This window comes from Cryptotermes secundus, unplaced genomic scaffold (assembly GCF_002891405.2).
Source record: "Cryptotermes secundus unplaced genomic scaffold, Csec_1.0 scaffold278, whole genome shotgun sequence".
Lineage (NCBI taxonomy): Eukaryota > Metazoa > Arthropoda > Insecta > Blattodea > Kalotermitidae > Cryptotermes > Cryptotermes secundus.
The window spans coordinates 142,530-163,734 of NW_019731978.1; the positions used below are offsets into that span (position 1 = coordinate 142,530).

Sequence of the window (21,205 nt, forward strand, 5' to 3'; positions counted from 1 at the left end):
ATTAGGTATCAGGTTGGGTGAACCCAAGAGCCGGTCTGGACGACGTGAATAGAAAATTCTTGACACTACCGGGACTCGAACTCCAACTTCTCGGTAGTCCAGCCCGTAGCCCGTAGCTACACCGACTACGCTATCTCGGCATCTTCTGCTTCACATGACTGAGATTATTATCCTAGTGGGCGGGTTTTCAGTTAGGATTCAAGGACTAAACAAGGGAGAACATCTCGCATATGTTGCGCTTCGTGAGTCTACAAAGTGTACGAAAGGCGATTGTTTCAGGTTCTGATACTGATCACTACAAAGTTCTGCACCTGACTACAGAGAGGCTACATGGATAGGGCTCTTCAGCCGTTCGTATCGAATTTTATGATTTTGTACGTGACCGCCTCTGTGGTCTAGTGGTCGAGTTCCTCACTACAGATCCAGAGGTTTGGTTTCGATTCCCGGCAGTACCAGATTTTCTGAGAAGTAGTGGTTCTGAAACGGGGTCCACTCAGCCTCGTGAGGATAATTGAGGAGCTATTTCAAGGAAATAGCGGTTCCGGTCTAGAAAACATAAATTAACGACCGTGGGGAATTATTGCGCTGACAAGGCGACATCCTCTATCCGCTAAATTTGGCACTAACTTCGCCGATAAGCGGCGGTCGCTCGTTCGGTATAGTTCGCTTGCGGACTAAAACCACGGAGTGTTTTAATTCTGTACGTATTTCTAGTGCTACAGATTTACAAACACTGTTCTTAACATGAATTTTCGTTCCTTAACATAAAATAGACGGATAATATTTATTTTCATTTGAGGCACTATGCTACAAGCCGGAAGGTCGCGGGACTGAATCCCGATGAGGTCATTGGATTTTTTCAATTTATCTAATCCTTCCAGCCGCACTATGGCCCTGGGGTCGATTCAGCCTCCAACAGAAATGAGCACCAGGAATATTCTTGGAACATTCTTGGGGTTAAAGGGCGGCCGGTGCATAAGGCTGACAACCTTAGGGCCATCTATGAGCCAATTCTCTGGAAAATGTGGCAGCCTCAACATCTCACAACCCTACGGGCCTCCATGGCCTGTTACAGGGATACCTTTACTTTATTATTATTATTATTATTATTATTATTATTATTATTATTTTTATTTNCTGCAAATGGGGTTTACCCGGTGGCAGTGATGCTACAATAAGACACAACACAAATAAGACACAACACAAATAAAACACATAACACAAAATAACGCACCACGCTCAAACAAAACACTACACACACAACTACACAAACAATAAAGGTCATACTACACACAATGAATACAATGTAAGTACAATTATAACTACAACAAATACAATTACAGCTACAATTATATGAATTAATATTAATAAAAAATAAGTATACTATACACTAAACAGTAACAGTCATGAAATACGTAATGTCTTGTTCTGATGCGCCCACATTTCACCATGGCCTTCCCTTCACTTCACTTCACTACACTTACGTACCCTTCACATCCTCACCACAATTTACTTCAGTTCACTGCATTTTTTATGATTTCTCCCACACCCTCACTTCATCTTATTTATCACTTTCCTAACCCTCTCCCTAAAATACTTGGTTTACAGGAGAGAGTCCCTAAAGCATCTGCAGGTAGTTGGTTCCAGACCTGGACGGTCCTATTTACAAAGAAATATTTTCCGACATCTGTCTTTTGCCTTCTGCTCCTAATTTTCTTATCATGATCCACCCTGCTGAGATAGCAATATCTTTGTAATCTATCACCTATAGTCTTCCAAGCCCGTTCTCCCATGTACTCTTTGAATAGAGCACATATGAGAGCTATCTGCCTGAGCTTTGTGCTGAATATTTGAAGCAATTACTAAAATGTCAAACTGAACGCGAAGTCAAAGTGTAATGACATCCCCCACTTAAGTTCTAGTATATATCCTAGTATACCACTACTACTGCTGCTATATATACTATAATATATGGCCATAACTCGGTCTCCAATGCCTCGTTCGTGAGAGCAGATAGTAACTATATGAAGGTGACGTTGGTAACCAAATATTTCCAGCCCATCGGTATGACTATGATTAAAAGCTAAATGTGCTTAAATGATTAGATTTATATGCCCATAACGGACACACACACACACACAGAGACACACATTCTGTGATATTTACGATCTTAATATGAAAACTTGATGGAGACACCCGCAAGATCTTAAAAATTGAGTGCCACACACAAGCAAGAACAAATAAATTCATAATTAACTAACTAAAAGTATCACAGTCCTTCTCTGACAATTTAACAGTTGTTCAGCTAGTCAAGAATTCCACAACACTTTATGGTTCATTCCCGTTTCAACAAGCGCCCGTCAGTGGCTCTTAACAACGAACCAGACAAATCCAGTCCACGGCTTCCCATCCAACTTCTTAGAAATCAACTTTAATAATATCCTTCCATCTATGTCGAGGCATTCAAAGTGGTCTTTCTTCGGGTTTCTATACTATACTTTTGTATGGAACCGATACATGCGTGCTACATGATCCATTCGTCGCATCCTCTTTCTTTAATAATCGTAATAATGTTGGTAAGGAATACAAATTATGAACTCTCTCCAACCTCCTGTTACTTCCTCCCTCTAAATGTGTTGTCCTCAGCACCCTCTTCTCGAAACCCCTCAGTCTTTGACTTGCGCCACTTGAGAACCATGTTGTGTTTCTAATTTCTGAGACCAGTCGTCACGCAGTATGTGTGGCAATAGACGGGATTTGGATTGGTATATGGGTTCATTGACCACATATACACACGACTAGGAACTACAAGCAATCACAGCGCCATCACTAATCTCCACACTTTACAGTTCACTAGAGCACACAGTCTAGTGTTCTCAGTCTCTTACTAGAAGTTTCCTGGTAACGGCTCCAACAATGGCTATTCCTCTGCCTTCTTCTCAAGTCCTCTCTTCACAGACTCCATACAGAACTGTCAGAGTTACTTTACGTCTGGCGGTTTACCGCCAATCAGTTCGTCTTGGCGTCAGGCCCCTCGAGACTCACTGCTTATGGCTCTACAGTCCCTTGTTGGATCTTGTCCGATTTTTCAGTTTCTTAATCTATACAAAGTCGGTAGGACTCCTTGAACGAGGTATCAGCCCATCGAAAGGCCGCTACCTAAACACAGAATAACACAAACACAGAATAAACGCACACAGACATCCATGCCTCAAGTGGGATTCGAACTCTACATCCTAGTGTTTGAGAGGACGAAGACGGTTCATGCCTTAGACCGCGCGGCCAGTGTGATCGGCATTCAAATGTCTACTTTACTGTATTTTAGCAGAGAACGCTCTTTCTTAATGTAAAAAAAAAGTAATGCTATCCCTGTAACAGGCCGTGGAGGCCCATAGGGCTGTGAGATGTTGAGGTTCCCACATTATCTAGACAATAGGTTCATAGATGGCGGTAAGGTTGTCAGCCTTACGCGCCGGCCGCCCTTTACCGCCAAGAATATTCCAAGAATATTCCTGGTACTCATTTCTGTCAGAGGCTGATTCGAACCCAGGGCCATAGTGCGGCTGGAAGGATTAGATAAATAAAAAAAAAATCAATGACTTCATCGGGATTCGATCCCGCGACCTTCCGGCTTGTAGCACAGACAAAATTTCATACCCACATAAACCAGACAATTCATAATCACACAAAGCCTAGCTGTTTATATAATTTAAGTAACAGATTAACTGTACATCACGGCCCAAAGGAGCTGAGCTAGCGCACACGTCCATATTTATTCGCAATCTGCATGAAGCACCTCCTGTTTATTTACTTGCTTATTGTTTATCCACATGCACCGTCAGCAACCCAGGCTACATACTGTCGAATTGTAAAAGGTAAAGTAGTCCCTGTATCGGTCACGGTAGCCGAGCGGTCTAAGGCATGCACTGTCTTCGCTCGCTCGGAAGCCGGGATCGTGGGTTCGAATCCCACGCAGGGCATGGATGTTTGTGTGCGTTTTTCTGTGTTCGTCTACAGCCTTACGACCAGCTGATCACAAGCCCAAGGAGTCCTACCGAATGTCTAAGATCTAGTAAACCGAAGTGAACGGAGAGTTTCATGGAGGTAGGCCTAGGCCCAAAGGAGGGCTGTAGCGCCAATGGAAATAAAAATAAAGCAGTTCCTGTGCTTAATTAATTAAGCACTTTGCCTTGAAGACATATGGGAATGAATAGAGGTGAATGGTCAGCTTCAAGCCCCGGCCTCGTTATCCCAGGTAACCACTAGCCAGGAGTCTTGGAGGGCCCCAGAGCAGATCTGGACGACGTGGAGAGACTTTTATAAAGAGTTGGAAACGGTTTGGAAGGAAACACTTGTAACAGAGTTGGAAACACTATCCTGGAATTTGCGTGCAGGAACTGAAGAATGCCACGAAAATTTTGGTCAGGTTATCCTGTCACCGATCCGAGTAGCAATCTCAATTCTTGGGGACTTCATGGGGAAGAAATGGGTAATAATTAAAGTACTGGCATTAAGCTTTTGACTCAAGTCGAGACAAATGTCAATTTGTCCCTGAGCTTAGTCAAGCACGAAATGTGTATTGGGGAGTGGCGACACAGCTCCACATATTAACAATGTATTTATTTATTGTTTATTTTTAAAATGAGAAGCGCCATAACTTGTACTCTTCGCCATTTAGAATGACCAAATCAAGAAGGATGAGATGGGCATGGCATGTAGCACGCATGGGGGCGAAGAGGATTGCAGATATGATTTTGGTGGGAAAGATAGAATGAGACTACTACGAAGACCTAGACGTAGCTGAGAGGATAATAATAATAGAATGGATGTTAAGAGAAATAGCATGGGGTGGTATATACTGGATTCATCTGTCTCAGGAAGACTCTTGTGACCATGGTAATAAAGTTACAGGTTCCATAAAATTTTAGGAAATTGCTGACTGGCTGAGCGACTGGAGGATTCTCAACAAGGATCCACGCTCTATAGAGTTAGTTAGTTGCATATTTGGCGATGCCGTCGATAACTCGGATTACGTAGGGTCAAATTTTAGGGCTCATTTTCCACAAGCGTTAATGTGAACGGAGCTCTTTCCATACAACCACATGGTTGATCCATGGTTAGCTAGAAGGCGCCACATACGCTAGTGGAGACGTAGGGGAAGGTAATAAGTGAATAATGAACTGGAGAATTGTGGGAAATAGAGTGTGTTTCGGGACATGCCTGGAAGGACTAAGGAAACTCACGAAAATCTTGCCGGGATACTCAGAGCCTCGGTAGAGATTGGAACTGGATACCTGAAATATTCAGGTCACTTTGTAGGAATGTAATGCATAGGCCCCAGGGCCAAACTGAAAGCTTGGCGAAGAAAGAAGCGTCTGGCTCTGCAGGGAATCGAACTTCGATCGTCGAAAGACACCGGCTCCTAAAATTCTCAATACGTTGCTGATAAACTCTACTGATTGAGCCCATGCGGCTTCACCGTTGATGCCAATTTATGAAGTCATTACCCAGATGGTTACCAGATGTCGCGAGCGTGCAGCCTGTCCTCATCTTCAGCAACTTCAGTCCACTGCTGTACTCTATTGACGGTTCGGAGAATTACGATCACAAGAGCTCGCTACAGATGTCTGACGGTCATTTGACCGTGAACGTTTGTGAAATGAATGAACTTGTTGTGATGAATACGAATCGTAGAGAAATTACGGGAAACGGGGAAACGCATTTCTTAACTCCTTAAAGTATAGTAGTTACTATACAGGTCTTCTTAAATATTCCAAAAAACTTTGCATTTAGAACGTTGAACGCGTTTGCTTCTCATAATTTTAAAGTAACAGCGATTTTTCCCCTTTAAATATATTTAATCTTCTGGGTCTCTTAATGGAAACGCAATATATGTTTTGTGATGTAAGAGCAGAATTGAGTAAAATTTTGATGTTCTTCGTGCCTCGAAGTGTTATATCAGCCATGCTTCTCCTGTAGGATACTTACTTTCTTACTCTTTGTGCTGAGCCCTTCTTGAGGAGTCGCCAATTCTGCAGCTACTCAAGAATTTCCCAGCATTTTATGGAACCCGAAGGTTCATTGCTGTGTTCACAAGAGCCCTCCACTGTTCCCTAACCTGAGCCACACCAATCCAATCCAATCCATACCATCTCATCCTATCTCTCTAAGATCCATTTTAATATTATCCACCCACCTACGCCCTGGTGTTCCCAGTGGTCTCTTTCCTTCTGGCTTTCCAACCAATATCCTATATGCATTCGTCTCCCCAATTCGTGCTACATGCCCTGCCCACCTCATCCTCCTTGACTTCATTCTAATTATACTTGGAGAAGAGTACAAGTTATGAAGCTCCTCATTATGCAGTCATGCTTCTCCTGTAGAATAATGTGATTATGCGTTTATAGCTTTATAATACCAATAGTCACCTTGGGCTTCTCCTATTCCGAATTTGTATATTTAATCACGTTCATAACCTTGGCAACCTGTTGGACCAACACCCCTAATGTACACGAACATAAACCACTTTCACTTATCTTCCAACATCATAACTTCTAGTTTAATATTATTCCATCTCCTCAGTCTCTTGACTAATTGTTTTACTACAGACCTCCTCATTAAGATTATAACTATTTCTTGTCTCCGCCATTCAACTAGAAGACGGGATATCTCACTCAGTACAGCGATCGGCTACGGCCTATAAGCCGAGGTTTGACTCACGACAGAGGCAGAAATGCTTCTCTCCCGATCGCTTGTACACCGGCTCTGAGATCAGGTTAATGCATATAGGAGAGGTTTTTCTAGGAGGTAAGACGATCGGAGTGTGAAACTGATCATTCGCCCCAGTCCAGTGACGAGGTTACATCTCCACACGTCATCAGAGCCTCATTTTTAATTTAGAGGATGGACAACTTAACCTCCTAGGACATAGGCTCGTCGAATGTTTCGGAGAACTTTGCAGTTGTCATCATCAGTGTTGAATTTGTGGGATTTCTGGCAGCTCGCATACAAAATATCCCTCTTATTTCGATCACTTGAAACATTTAGCACCAAATAAAAGTGCTTGGGCACAGACTGTTTGGTTTCCACAAGGTTACATGATATGGTACACTATTTATTACATTTTTGGTTCATAATATTTCGAGGTTATGAGCATTTTTAAGCGGGGTCCTATATTTTTTATTGGAAAATTTCAAAACTACTACCATACAGTAAAAGGTAAAGCTATCCGTCGATGTCCATAGTGTTGTGAGACATCGAGGCTCCCACATTCTCTAGACGAACCGACTTACAGATGGCTGTGAGGTTGTCAGCCTTTCGCGCCAGCCCCCTTTTACACCCGCGGAAGATTTCTGGTACTCATTTCTGTTGGAATAGAAAAATCCAATGACCTCCTCGAGAATCGAAACCGCGACCTTCCGACTTGTAGCATAGTGCCCCAACCAACTACTCTACCGCATGTCCCCTACTATCATACATTATCATTCTGATTAGCGGCCTCCGTAGTCTAGAGGTAACGTTCCCACCTCATGACTCGTGGTACGCGGGTTCAAACCCGGCGGAGGTCGTGGAATTTTTAAGGGCGGAAAAATTCAGGGAGCAAGTCCTCCGGGAGGGACTTTAAGCCGTGGGTCCCGTGTCGTAGCTTTACGGCACGTAAAAGAACCTCATATCTCCAAAGGAGGTCACTGAGCTAAATTCAAGGGCATTTCCCGCCCAACAGTAGTCTCTAACGCCTCTGATAGATGGGGGAAGCATTATAGATACCGCCAAGCCAGTAGAGGCCGAACTCGCTGGCTCGGTCGGGACTGATGGTACGTACCAATATCGGTAGGGTATAGAGACTGGTAGAATATCATAGAGGGAAGCACAATGGACCAATACTGGTCTCAGTGCATGGGGAAACCCACCCTCTCCAATAACTAACTAACTAACTAACTAACTCTCATTCTGATTACAACAGAAAACAATAATATGCAACAAAAATATTTGACATATCAGCTTGAGTGAATAACTTAGTATTCTGAACCAACAAAGGGATTCACAAAAGGAGATAAAAGTGCTCACCGTTAAATTCAACGCATAGCTGTAATCGTGGATGAATGATTGACTTCTTAGTTCAACTACACGTAAAATGTGACCCGCTCGATCTCCTGTCTTCACCCCGTTGGACTCTCTTATGGCGAAATTTGAGAGGGCGCTGAGTACCCGGATGTACACCGAGCAATATCCGGCAACGTATCACTGACGAGTTTGTTGCCACGAATTCACATATTAACAAGTTAGAAACAATACGATCGCGTGACAACCTACGCATGCGTTGTGATCGCATGCCATTGTTGGGTTATACATTTTAATGATGACATTACTGTTGATGATGTAGGACATTACCAACATATAATCTATAAGACTTCAGGTCATCAAGTTGGTGAATATAAGCTTCCTGTGAGCAACTTACGATGCGGATCGGGTGCAGGGGGAGGCGAATCACGTGCCAGCGGCGCAGGCCTCCCTCTCGAAGTTTTCAGACTTCTCCACAACCGTCCCATTGGTGTCTAGAATTTTCTCGATCCCAGCAGCCCGCTCACGCCTAGAAGGTTCTAGAATGGCTAGAAACAAAATAGAAGAAATAAAAACATCACCGACATTTCAGCGCAACATAGCATTATTATTGGGGTGAGGTATCGCCTCTGTGGTCTAGTGGTCAGCGTTCCTGGCTACAGATCCAGAAGTAGTCGGCACGTCGACTACTATTTTGGTCTATTGTACCTGCCCCGGGTGATTATGATGATGGAGAATTTGGTGGAATGAAGATTGGCAGGGGAAGCCAAGTACTTCAAGAAAGCCTGCCCTAGCGCCAATTTGTCCACCACAAATCCCACTTGGCCAGTCCCGTGCTCGAACCCGGGCCGCCGCGGTGGGAAGCCAGCGACTAACCGCTTGAGCTATGGCGCGGCCTTCGAAAGCATTTACTAAACAGCTTCGAAGTTGATCACTTTTTCTGAAATAGCTTACTGTGTGTGGCAACATTACACAGATTGTGACATCGTGTAGTCTTGTAGGTAGATAGCAACATGTTGTAGGAACACACAGACATTTCGCATTACCTTTTGTCTGCTGTTACCAGCATTTTACTTGCACGTATAATTTACCAAGGCCGATCACAGTGTATCACGAGGGATGCACATACAAAGAGATTTATGGGTGGGATTTATGAAGTACACCGTGGAGATGGGCTCAGGTGCCATGATATGCATACCGAGCTTCATAAAGATCGGTTTAGCCATTCAGAAGCTAATGAAGTGGATATACAGGCACACAGAGAGCATGGTGACCGTATAAGCCTACTTTTATTTTTTCAAAAAGGTGTTGAGGAGAATATTAGGACCGAAGAGAGATGAAGTGACAGGAGGTTGGAGAAAACAGCCTAATGAGGAGCTTCATAACTTGTACTCTTCTCCAAGTATAATTAAAACGACCAAGTCAAGGAGGATGAGATTGGCAGGATATGTAGCACGAATGGAGAGAAGAAGAATGTATATAGGATATTGGTGGGTAAGCCAGAAGGAAAGAGACCACTGGGAAGACCAAGGCGTAGGTGGGTGGACAATAATAAAATGGATCTTGGAGAGACAGAATGGGATGGTATGGATTGGATTCATCTGGCTCAGGATAGGGACCAATGGAGGGCTCTTGTGAACACGGTAATGAACCTTTGTGTTCCATAAAATGATGGGAAATATTTGAGTAGCTGCAGAATTGGCGGCTCCTCAAGAAGGGCTGATCTCCATGAGTAACTAAATATTAGGATAAAAATCTCAGTTCCTTACTCTGTAACCAGAGTTGTAGGCATAAAAGTAAAATATCCCGGAGTAAATATCCATGCTGAAAGAAATGGGTATAAGCCGTTACCGTTACCTAACGACAGCTTTTAAGTGCAGAAGAGACGACTAATGAGCGCGCACATATCTGTAGGCACTGAGGCTTCAACCTCAGTGGCCCAGAAAATAAAGCGGGCTGTTAGAACTTTGTGTTTCAAATCAGTGTCATTAAGAGGGGTGCCAGGTCGGTGTCCCGGCACTCAAATAAGAGTAGCTGGGCACTATTCTGACTCAAGTTCAGCCCCGACTGTTACCAACCAATTTCTGACTCACACATGAGGTCTCAGCTTAAAGCAATGCTCATGTCAGAAGATGAAGTCATTCAGAATTAAATCCGAAGTTCCTCAGAGAGAGAAATATCGTCTGTCTTCCATTGAAATCATGCCGTGCTTTACGTTGTATCGCCATGTAGTTCGGAGGCAGCCCGACGTTTCGAGTGAACACATCGCCTCCATTTTTAGGGTCAAATAAACCAACCAAGACACCAGCAGAACCAGAATTTCAGAGTTGAAAAGAACGAGGGAGAGTCAGTACATAGGTCACAAATGGACATAAAACGTAAAACATGCTATATTCGAACCTGGGGGGGGGGGAAAGGTTATTTCTCAACATATCCTCCACCAACTACACTTCTCCATCGTTTTACCAGTGCGTCGAAACCTGCAGCACATACAAGTATTCTGACTGTTGTCTCGGTCACTTCCGTACCTCCGTTTCAACCTTTTCGTTATCAGAGAAAAGTTTGCCACCCACTTGTGAACCGCTTTACATGACCAACACTTCCCACCGTAATCAAGAAATTTTCTCTATGAATATCCTCTGCATTGAATCTTTATGCTCACAAAAAACGCGCAACACGACTCAAGCACTGTAGCCATTTTGACTACTGAAACAGACTCTAAACATGCGCATGCACCTCTGCTACCTAAACTCTCAGGAAGCTGGACTGTGCTGCTACCTAGTGATACACATAAAAAAACCTATTACGTACATTACAGCTGTTTTACTTCCATTTGTGATTTATTTACTGACTCTCCCCCGTAAGATCAGCAGCTTGACGCCTGATTTGTTCACTCGACCTTGAAGATGGAGGCGATGTTCCGAGCCAGGTGGCGTTACACCACACAAACCGTAATTTTCATAGTTAGTGCCGTGAGAACCACAAGCTGTAGCTAGAATATTTTCATACCAAACGATTTTGCAATTCGCATAGCATAACAGTCAGGATGTGAACATAAAACAGCTGAAGCAATTTGTTTCCTACAATATAGTTCACGTTTATAACTCTGTAGTTGTCGCAGTTCTCTAACGATGACAACCATTGCCAAACAATCACCACAAGACAATCGATACTTTCGTTTCGACATAGCTAGCAAACTTCATGGAGCTGAGACCTTCTCGAAAAGCCGCCAGTTGTGCAGCAACTCAAGAACTTCCCAGCAAATTTAAGGAAACCGTAGGTTCATTACCGTGTTCACAACAGTCCTCCACTGGTCCCTATCCCGAGCCAGTTTGATCCAGTCTACACAACCCCATCCTTTCTCCAACATCCAATTTAATATTACCCACCCACCTACTTCTTGATCTTCCTAGTGTCTCTTTTCTTCTGGCTTTCCCACCAATATCCTATATACATTCTATTTCTCTCCATTAGTGCTACATGTCCTGCCAATCTCATCCTCCTTGACTTGATCGTTTTAATTATATTTGGAGAAGAGTATAAGTTATGAAGCTCCTCATTATGCAGTTTTCTCCAACCTCCTGTCACTTTATCTCTCTTCAGTCCAAATATTCTCCTCAGCACCTTGTTCTAAAACACCCTCAGTCTGTATTCCTCCCTTAACGTCAGAGACCCATATATAGACCAAGCACAGCACAAAACATCTGCGAGAGTTAAGACAAACATTAAAAACATTAAAACAACTCTGGAAATAGGAGCTAGCTCTATCGCTTTGGCCCAAATGTCCAGACACACGACAATTATACAAACCTCCTCATTAAGCAGTTTTCTCCAATCCCCCATTATTTCATTCCTTTTTGGTCCAAATATTTTCCTCAGCACCCTGTTCTTAAACAGATCCAGTCTGTGTTATTGCCTTAATGTCAGAGACCAAGTTCCACACCTATACAGAACCACAAGCATAAATATTTTGTTTTCCTTGGCACTACAGCCCCAGTGGGCCTAGGCCTACCTCCATGAACTTCTCCGTTCACTTCGGTTTTTCTAGATCTTACACATTCGGTAGGACTCCTTGGGCGGGTGATCAGCTCGTCGCAAGGCCTCTACCTGTATACAAACACAGAAAAACGCACACACACAAACTCAACATCCATGCCCTGAGTGGGATTCGAACCAACGATCCCGGTTTCCAAGCGAGCGAAGACAGTACATGCCTTAGACCGCTCGGCTATCGTGACCGGACCAAGCATAAATATAGTCCTGTATATTCTAATTATCAGACGAGTAGATAAATGTTCTGGAATGAATGGTAGCAAACATCACCCTAATTAAATCTCCTCTTAATTTCTTCCAGAATCAGGGTTTGATTTGTTATTGTCGTTCCCAAATATCTGAACTGTGCCACATTTTCAAAACATCTGTTACCTATCTTTATGTCATGATTTTGCCCTGCATTTTGGTGACGAGACAGCAACATATACTTAGTTTTCTCTGTGTTTACTTTTACACCAACCTCCTTACTAGTGTCAATTAAAGTTTCTGTGTTTTTCTTTGTGATATATGTATATATTATCGCCGGTCACGGTAGCCGAGCGGTCTCAGGCATGTACTGTCTTCGCTCGCTTGGCAATCGGGATCACGGGTTCGAATCCCACTCAGGGCATGGGTGTTTAGTTTGTGTGTGTGCGTTTTTATGTGTTTCTTTACAGGTAGAGGCCTTGCGATGAGCTGATCACCCGCCCAAGGAGTCCTACCGAATGTGTAAGATCAAGAAAAACCGAAGTGAACGGAGAAGTTCATAGAGGTAGCCCTAGGCCCACTGGTGCTGTAGTGCCAAGGGGAAAAAATGTATATATTATCACCCAGCAGATCCACATCATCAGCAAAGACAAGCAGCTGATGTGTCCCATTTAATTTAAGTCCCACCTGGTTTTCCTGGCTCTTCCTAATGACATATTCTAAAGCAAAGTTGAAAAGCAGTGGCGATAAAGCATCTCCTTGTTTGACTTCATTCTGGATAGGAAAACTACCAGACAAATGTTTCGATACTATGCATGAAAAATTAGTACCTACGCAACAAAACGTTTTAACTCTAAGGATGTGTCCTCTATTCCTGTCACATCTCCTCGATATATTGGTCAACATGTTACGTTAACAAGAGACAACGTCCACTTTCACGTAATCCCCCGCCCATTCCCCCTTTTCTTCGCCGGATGTTATACGTAAGAAAGAAAGTTACCTGGCTACACTAATTTAAGGCTTGGCGATAAGCCGAAGAAGTTGTAATTACTTGTAAAGTATCATAATAAAATAGAAAATCGAATGTTTATTTTGTCTGATGGGATAAAATATTTCTCTAAAACTGGTTATATAAAACGGTTTCGTTCATACCGCTCACTATATCAGTAACGAAGGGTTATTACCTGATTACCCGCGTAATACAATTCCACTTAACGATTATTACATTCTGTAAGGACTAGAAACTCCCACAATTCAATCCTAAACTGGATTTATAATCGCTTTCGTAACGACTTTGGTAACATTAAACTTCCTACGCATTTGTGTTCCTCGTCTTCATTTGTTTCTAGTACGGCTTTCTGACGTCACAGCATACGTCACAATATCGGTCAGTCGTATCGCTGTGTATGCAATGTCCAGCGACATGCTACGCAACTATGCATTAGGTACGAAACATGTGGCATGAAACGGAAACCAGTGATATCGGCTTCGTTTCAATTTTTTAATTTCTTTCGGTTGGTCATTTAACGATATTTTTAGTAACAAGACAAAGTTGTCCCTGTGCTTAACAAATTAAGAAATATGTCATAAAGACGTATGGGGGGAGTGGATGTATAGATCCATGTATTGACCTCGGTACTAGTTAGAGGTGAGTGGTTAGCTTCACGACCCTGCCGCTTTATCCCGGAGGGATGAGGCCAAGGTGCCTGTTGCATAGGAGGCAGGACGGGTCCAAGAACCGGTCTGGATAACCTGAAAAAATTCATGACCCTACCGGGACTCGAACTCCGATCACTCGGTCGTCTAGCCCGTAGCCAGTCGCTAAATCGACTGAGTTATCCGGGCTCTATCACCGATGATAGGATGATTAATCACTGTAGAGCAACTGTTGGAATGCAAATTGACAGGGGAAACCGAAGTACTCGGAGTAAACCTGGCCCCATGCCACTGTGTCCACCACAAGTCCCACAGTATCCAACCCGGGCATTCGAGGTGGGGCACCGGCGAATAACCGCCTCAGCTACACACGGCCTGTATTTTTTTAATGTAATGTTCCACTGCAGTGCTATTTGAGTCATATTTTATACAGCATATGCATGTATAACCATGGGCAAGACAGCCCGCTTTCAGCCATAGCCATACTTAAAAGATCCTGCCAGATTTGACACGGTTTTCACTCTTTTGTTTTTGCAACAATAATTTTTTAAACAGACCCAGGTCGTCAGCCTTGCGTTCAACCTCCAACCTGGAGGATCAGGTCCCCGTATTTGTGTCCTCCAGTGACAGGGTGTCCCAGTTATATCCCAGGCACCGGGTTCCTTTTTCATCGCCTCCTAAGGCTCGCAGGTTTGCGGTGGAGGTATTCCACCCAGCCTCCTGCCCACGGGGAACTCATTCATCAGTAATCTGTCAGATGACAGGTCCACATTCTCTTCCAAAACAGTTCCTCCACTTAATGCGATCTAGAGCTTTCTCCTTCAAATTAGAACATCCTCTTCTGTCCCCAAGGTCATCCATCATCTTCTTACGTCTTCTTCCTCGTCTTCTAGCGACTTCTATCCGCCCCTCTATCTTTCCTTCAATAACTTCTTTTAGAAGGCAGTTGCTGCGTAAGATATGACCAATCCAATTAGCCTTCCGTTTTCTTATTTCGTGTAGGATATTCCTCTGCTCACTGACTCTAAATATATTGTGACGTATTTGCACTATGCAGGACACCCCCTCCCCCGCCAGCGGTGACGTAACACCTTCGGTGCGTTGCCGTTGCTACGGTAATAGGCCAGCCAACACGCCGCCCACTCCCGCGGTGACGTAACATTGGATGACGCCGTTGCTACGTAGCCGTAAACAACTCCCAACAGCGTTGCTAGGCTATCGGTAAACACGGCGTCAGGCGTCAGACAACAGTGGTGCCTATTACGTAACTGTTTTCTGTGTTGTCCGTAACGGGGCTAAACAAGGGGCAGCACAATCTATTCAAGAGTTAGTTATGAGTTACGAGTTGGCCAGAGAAGAGTATGCAGTATAGTATTTGTGATACTGCCGATGGCAGTAATGTTGAGCTTGTAAATTGTGTGATTGTATGAGCGAGAGTGGAATAAATTCGCTATATCAAATAAGGCGTGAAGTTATTTGTCGCGTTATACACCCAACACGTGACAATATATATATATTTTCACGTGATAGGGTGACTATAGGCGGGGTTTTGAATTTGTAATTGGATTTACTGAACACCTACAGATAGTGTTTTTTATTGCTAGTGGGGTGGGACTAAGTCCCTTGTACTGCGGCCACTTCTGGCCTCTTGTACCAGCCCCAGATGATTGGTGAGGGTGATTGTGGAGCAATTGGTGGAATGAAGATTGGCAGGGGAAATCGAAGTACTCGGAGAAAACCTGTCCCAGCGCCACTTTGTCCACCACAAATACCACTTGACCAGACCCGGGATCGAATCCGGGCCGCCGCGGTGGGAAGCCAGCTACTAACCGCTTGAGTTATGGGGCGGCCTTACAGATAGTAACTACAAGTTAACTGTGAGAACCTCAGATCGGTTCCGTGTGCATTCAATAGTTGGCTGATATGAGGGAGTGGCTTCATAACCTGTACTCTTCGCCAAGTATATTTAGAATGATTTTGTCAAGGAGGATGAGACGGGCAGGGCATGCAGCACGAATGGAGGCGAAGAGGAATGCATATAGGATATTGGTGGGAAAGCCAGAAGGAAAGAGATCACTAGGAAGATCTACACGTAGATGTTGGTGGGAGGATATTAAATGGATGTTAAGAGAGATCGGATGGGGTGGTATGGACTGGATTGTTCTGGCTAAGGACAGGGACCGGTGGGGGCTCTTGTGAACACGTTAATGTACCTGCATATTACATAAAATGTTGAAGAAATCCTGAGTTGCTGCACAACTGGAGGCTTCCCAAGAAGGGCTGAGCTACAAGGAGTTAGTTAGTTAAGGGAACAGTTCTTTACGGTTTTATTTACTCAGTTTATGTAAAGTAAGACACCTCTAGAATTTCAGAATATCACGCTATTATCCATACTTTCTTTTCTCGTAACTAATTTGAGGATGACGGATGCTAGAATGCAAATTCAGTGTAGTGCTACACTAAACTCTCTTACAGTTGTGTTCAGTTTCTCTATATTTAGTATTTTCTTTTAACTACACTTTAACATCCACTGTTTCCTCATATCTCTTCATGTAACTATAAGTTCAAATTATTTGTGTAGGCCATTACTCCTACATACATATCCGATGCCGCGGAAACGTGTTTACTAAGTCGTTGTCTAGCAACGGAAGCTCATCTGGGTCCTCTATCCGGCTTTCAGGCGTCATACCCATTGCTCTCTCCTTAAGGCTGCTTATGCCACGCATGCAGTCTTTAGAGCAACTTAGTGGATTATTGGTCAAATCAAAACGTAGTTCATGTTCTCGTGTAAATTCACGACGTTTCGGCTACACAGGACCATAATCAGGTACATGTAATTTGCTTAAATCGCTATATTGTGCTGTAGGACTCCCTCGTACATCTTCATGGCGTGGAGTTTAGTTATTTAGGAACAGGAAAATTATAGCTTTAAAAATTCGATGTTTCGTTTCTGACCCAACAGCTCTGCTTCCTTTTCTCCTCATGCCCCTACGTATTTCACTTTAACGTTCTGGCCCCCGCAATAACTGTGAGTCCAGGACCTGTTAGTAGTGTACGATAATGAGTGGGAAGTCCACGCAAGGCAACAACCCAGCGCTTCCTGGTAAAAGTACAAACCAGCTGGGCAAGCCATTCAGATGTGCAGCTTTCTCGTCGGTATTTCCCAACTGAACTTCCTAAAGAAGGCCCTGCGAGTAGTTCATACTTCATTGGCGCGACTGGCTACACTAGGGTCAAACAAGAATTCTCATGGATCATCCCACAGGCTCTATAACCTCCCTTCCTGCACTCCCCTTACTTTACCTCCACTCTTCCACACCTATCTCTGGATTACTCGATCCAGAGCTTCTGGCATGGGGCGCCAGCAGTCAGACAAGGACGGTAGAGTGGGGACACAGGCTTCCCCTCTTAACAAATCTTCTCCCCACCGCCTATGAGAAATTTTTGGGCGGCTCAGCTACAGCTTAGTAAACCCGGGAGTAGTCATACTTGTAGAGCTAACAATCGGTCAGCTGTCAAGAAACTCTCGGTCATTTATGGAAATGAAAACTTTTATTTCGGGATCCCTAGATATCTCAGTCGATATAGTGACCAGGCTATGGGCTGGACGGCCGAAAAATCAGGCTTCAATTCCCGGCAGGAGTAAAAGATTTTTCTCTTCTCTGTAACCTCCAGAATGGCACTTGAACACACCCAGCGTTTTGCCTCATGGGTACCGAGGGCTCTCTCCTTGTGGGATAATGCGGCAGAGGCGTGAAGCTAAGCACAAACCTTCAACTAATGCCGAGCTTAAGAATGTGTGGAATTATATAACCACTCCCCCATACGTCTTCGCAGAGTGTTTATTAATTAAACGCAAGGACAACCTTACTTTAAACACTGCCTAACTAATTGTTAAATTCAAATTAAAAATGAATCGCAAGTAGTTTTGGCTCCGCTCCACTAGATGGAAGCAGTGCTGGAGTTCTGCGTATCTCTCTCTGCAGCTGATCGCCCTATGCGGGTGCAAGAAAACGTGCCTTGCGAATTAATTTAGGTTGGCGGACGGGTCACGTGGCGTCTGCACAACTGAAATACGTGTATATATTCGATGCTGTGTAACATGCCTTTCTTTTGAATGGCTACGGGCTGGACGACCGAAGGGTTGGAGTCGTCCAGACCGACTCTGGGGTCCACCCAACCTCTTATGCAAGGGGTACTTGAGGCTCTTTCCCCTGAGGTAAAGCGGCCGGGACGTGAAGCTCCAACTAGTGCCGAGGTCAAGAAATTGTGAATCTATACATGCACTCCCCCACACGCTTTCATGGCGCAGTGCCTAATTAGATAAGCACAGAAACAACTTTAGCTTTACCTTTACATTTTGTGAAATAAAATGGCGCAACATGAAGTAAACTGTTAGACAAGCTAAGGGTTAGTTGTTAACACGAAGCCGCGCCATAGCTCAAGTGGTTAGTCTCTGGCTACCCATCACGGCGGCCCGGGTTCGATCCCGGGTCTGTGTCAAGTGGGATTTGTGGTGGACAAAGTGGCGCTGGTGCAGGTTTTCTCCGAGTACTTCGGTTTCCCCTGCCAATCTTCATTCCACCAAATTCTCCATCATCACAATCACAAGGGGCAGGCTATAATAGGGCAATCAGTGGCCGCCGTGCCGAGTGGACCCATCTGGACTACACTCCCAATAAGCGAATTAAAAAAAAACAGTTATTGACAGCTTTCACCGTTGTTACAGTTTCATCTGATTTTGTGCATGTGGCAAATTTTAGAACGTACTAAAGGAAAACAAGAAGAAGTACCATGTCTAAATAAAAGTGTACGGACACGACACAGAAAGTTTCGGCTAAAGCTCTCAGTCTGTGAAAAGCATCTGTTAAGTGCTCAGTTAATTTATTTGACATTACAGAAATTTCGCACAAGACTTGAAGAAGCGAATGGCATTAAGCGTTATATAAAATTATATTACAGTTTATTTTAGAAATGAGAATTAAGCTTTATTGTAATAGATTTAAATCCCTGCAGTAGGAACTCATGGCTAGAGAATAATTACGGCTTGTAATTAAAATGTTTCTCTTTCAGTAACGAAGCACTTCATAAACTGTAGTGATAAGGGAAATGTTATTTATTTCACTGCTTCACATAGATAACTGCATCTAACCTGCAGAGAAGAAATCTCGTATCAAAGCTCCTCGACTTCCTTCTCTTTTACAGGCAGTTTACTCATGGGTCCCACACGAGAAAATCAACTGTGTGAGATCGCTTGCAGACACTCCGAAACTTTTTCTTGTTTTGTCGCCATTTTGTAAAGGCACTGAACTCGTGCTGCCAACTGGTGCACATAATACAAACTTGGTGAGTTTACGGTTCTTTTTATATATCAATCATATTGGTGTGTATAATACTTTGGAAAATATAGCGTTTTAAAAACGAATGTATCATTTATAGTAGTCCTGTATTTCGGTGATAGCGACAAGACAATAGCACGCGCAATAATCAGATACTAACGTTGCCTAATTTTAAGACATCGGGGCTTTATATTTTCTGCTAACCGAACAGCATTTTAACTATATACACCGTTGGTACTTCCGTTCTGATGCAGCCTTGCCACTTTCAGTCAGCCGGGATACGGGCTGGACGGCCGGGGTTAGATTCCTGGCATAGACAGGAATTTTTCTCTTCTACACAGACTCTGTGGGGGCACGCGGTAGCATAGTTGGTTGAGGCACTATGCTACAAGCCGGATGACAGCGGGTTCAAGTCCCGATGAGGTCATTGTATTTTTTTAATTGACCTAATCCTTCCAGCCACACTATGGCCCTGGGGTTGACTCAGACTCTAACAGAAATGAGTACCAGGAATTATTAAATAATTTTCCTGGGGAATAAAGGGCGGCCGGCCCGTAAGGCTGACAACCTTACCGCCATCTTTGTGCCGATTGTCTAGATCAGGGCTCTCCAAACTTTTCGAACCGCGGGCCACATTAGGCAATTCAGCAATTTCAAAGGGGCCGGATAAAATGTGAAACTAATAACTCTAGATATATGAGTTTTATTGAAAGTACAGAATTTCATAAACTAAATACAAATTACGTGAGAATAAATTATCGTATATTAATGACAACAGACAGTAGCAGCAAATGCTCATATTTTCATCACAAATTATAATAAAACAATTAATGTGAATGGTGGAACTCTTTTTGCATTCTTAAAATCTGATTAAATTGAGATTCAAATTTTGAAATGCTAATCACAGGTAGCGACTTTAAAAGTTCATCGGATAAATTTGTCCTGTATTTCGACTTGATGTACTTCATCTGGGAAAAAGTTCGTTCACACAGATATTCCGTCCCAAAAATGGAGATAAATTTACAAGCAAATTTCTTTAAATTTGGAAATTGCTCAGAGTTCAGAAATTTATAAAATCCGATCAAGTTTCCTTCCTTGTATTTGTCTTTAATATGATAATTTTCCTGAAGTTCAATATTTCTATTTGAATTTGACTTGGGACATCTGCAGCATCACAGTCAAACGGATTTTGAAACAATCTAATTTCCTGAGCACTGGAATCCAAAGCAGCAAATAGCTTCCGAAATTGTTGTTTCAAATCTAAAATGACTAAATTTGCAAACGAGGAAAGGAATTCTGCTTCACCCTTTTTATGCAACTCTGCACAGTATAGCATATGAACAAAGTTACAATTTTTCACTTGGCTTTCCAGAAGTATCAACTTTGCTCTGAATGCCTTGATAAGTGCAAATAAATCACAGACTAAGTTATTTTCACCCTGCAACTTTAAATTCAAATGGTTCATATGGTTCACCAGATCAGCAAAAAATGCTAATTTCAAAAGCCACTCGGTATCTGATAAAAGTGGTTCGTGATGGTTTTTCTCGGTAAGAAATATATCAATTTCATTCCTGAGCTGAAAGAAGCGCGAAAGAACCTTTCCACAGCTAAGCCATCGAGCTGCAGTATAATATGTCAGGTCAATAAGCTCGGAATCACATTTACCAGTACTCATTGGGAAATTAGTTCAATTGGCACATATCTGCACAATTATTTCGCGGGCCTTAGTTTGGAGACCCTTGTTCTAGATAATGTGGAAACCTCAACGTCTCACAACCCTACGGGCCTTCACGGCCTGTTACATGGATAGCTTTACTTTACTTTACACAGACTCTGTAACACACCCAGCCTCCTACCCAAGGGTTATTGGGGGGGGGGGGGGGGTTCCCCCCCCCGGCAAAGAACCCGGG

The 21,205-nt window shown here is 43.4% G+C and overlaps 1 protein-coding gene across 3 annotated transcripts in view; it reads right to left on the minus strand.

Moving 5' to 3' along the window:
* LOC111867371 overlaps positions 1 to 21,205 on the minus strand; it is a 248,624-nt gene that overhangs the window by 116,477 nt on the left and 110,942 nt on the right. For all 3 annotated transcript variants that reach the window (XM_023857162.2, XM_033752660.1, XM_033752659.1), the window contains exon 2: positions 8,459 to 8,609. The gene's annotated coding sequence lies outside the window, so the exon portion shown is untranslated. The remainder of the gene's footprint in view (positions 1 to 8,458; positions 8,610 to 21,205) is intronic.